Genomic DNA, 2,058 nt, shown 5'->3' on the forward strand with positions numbered 1-2,058 from the left:
TTGATGTTTCTATTTCTCTCTCCCTCACCCTTTCTCTCTGAAATCAATAAAAATATATTTTTAAAAAATGCTGAAGCAGTAAAACAGTACTACAACCTTAAACTTAAATTCTATAAATCCAAGGTTACAGAAAAAAGGTTTGAATTATTGTTATACCAAAAATAAATTAAAAATATATTACCATAAAATAGAGGTACTTTTGAATTAACCTAAAACCTAATGGATGCTGAAGGCTCTGGGGGTGAGTGGGGTGAGGAGGACTTGACATGTCATGATCAAATTTATACTCCCTGGAATGACTTCTTATTATTCAAGAAGGAACATAAATTACCCTAATGCTTGCTACATCAATCGAAACTAAAATGAAGAATAAAAGATAAGTTGGAATACATTCAAGATTAAGAAAAGTAGGAAAGTATCTGTACAAATGTAGTAGGTGGATTTAGGCTTTGTAATTCAAGGTCATTTCAGTTAATAGTGATTTAGGGCTATTTGTTTTTAGGTTCCAAGTGGCACCCATAGGTACAAACTCGCATACCTGCCACATCCAGATGGGTGATTTAAATGTGGATAAGGCCCAATTCTAATCCCAAAGGAGTTAATGAGAACTGGAAATGTACCTTTTGTTACATGAAAAGATTCGCTGAAATAAATGGATTACTTTGCAAATTATGATATCTAGGCATGAAATTTTGAGAAGCAAATTCTAAAAATATTAATTTCATTATTATTCAAAAAATGTGTTTCCCTTTGAGTGTCTGCAGTTCTTTCCTTCAAGTTCTCCTTTCACCTTTCCAAAATCGGGCAGTAGCAATAACCTTGTTGTAATGCAGCGGAAATTAATAATATAAAAATGTGATTCACATAGCATAGGATTGCTGATGTTATCAAACTGGAAAGCCAACTATAATGAAGTGTAAAGCTGTATTTAAAACTATTTCAATAGACGGTGTGACACTGAGACACTGACCATTTCTGGCATTGCTTGATTTTCTGACAGATATGAAAATATAGGTTTCCAGTCCCCTTTTCTTCCATAGATTTGTCTGTACTATCCTAAGATAGACCAATGGAAGTGAGCCTTTAAAATTATCAATATTATTTCTTTGTGTCGCTACATTTTTCACAGTGCATTTCAATATGTTTTCTCATCTGAGCTTCACATAGCCATGTAAATCCTATGAGGAAATGGAAGATCCCGCCTGCTCCTTAACATTGCCACACACCCATGGTCACCAGGGGCCACTGCCATGAGGACGAACCAGAATGGAACCTGGGAGATGGAGAGTAATGACAACTTTGAAGGCTACGAAGGCCCTGGATTTTGATTTTTGCTGCCTGCAAGATTGCAGTACGCCTGGCTCAGATAAAGATCATTAATCAATACACATATAACTTCAAGAGGAAAACCAACAGCACATTTCACAAGCTCTGCCCTGGATTTCACTGTTGGAGGGGAGTTTGATGAGTATACCAAAGGCCTGGACAACCCGAATGTTTAGTCGCTGATCACCTGGGAAGGTGATGTCCTTCTGTGGATGCAGAAGGGGGAGAAAGAGACCTGTGGCTGGAGGAAGTGGGGTGAAGGGACAAGATACACCTGGACCAGTTGTGTCATCAAGAGTTCAAAAAGAAGTGATGGCTGCGAGGGGGCCTGCTCCACATTTCCAGGGAAGAGTTCCTTACTGACACTGACTGAAAAGCAGCCATGGGGACCCTCCCACTCCCAACAGCCCATTAAGACAACTGGATGGGCTTTAAACAGAATGAATGTGTAACAGTGATAGATATATTCTTCCTATTTTGAAACGACCAATGAAAACACACACACACACACACACACACACACACACACATTTAAAAAAATATCACTCCCATACTTTGAAAGAGAAAAACAAAACAAAACAAAAACCTGAAGTTAGGAGGTTAAGTGATTTCCTCAAATTTAGGCACCTAATCAAAAGTAAAAACAAAACACAAACCAGAGGTTTATCTACTTTAGGTGCTGAGTCTACCATGCTTTGCTACTCCAATAGAAATGCAGTTGTCTTTTCTCCA

The 2,058-nt window shown here is 37.9% G+C and overlaps 1 pseudogene; it reads left to right on the top strand.

The window, feature by feature from the left end:
• The first annotated feature begins 1,250 nt into the window (after window positions 1–1,250).
• On the top strand, window positions 1,251–1,639 carry LOC139013118 (retinol-binding protein 2 pseudogene; annotated as a pseudogene).
• Window positions 1,640–2,058: the final 419 nt, after the last annotated feature.

The sequence above is a fragment of the Myotis yumanensis genome, unplaced genomic scaffold, assembly GCF_028538775.1.
Source record: "Myotis yumanensis isolate MYYU_CA2020_CCGP unplaced genomic scaffold, mMyoYum1.0.hap1 SCAF_6, whole genome shotgun sequence".
NCBI lineage: Eukaryota > Metazoa > Chordata > Mammalia > Chiroptera > Vespertilionidae > Myotis > Myotis yumanensis.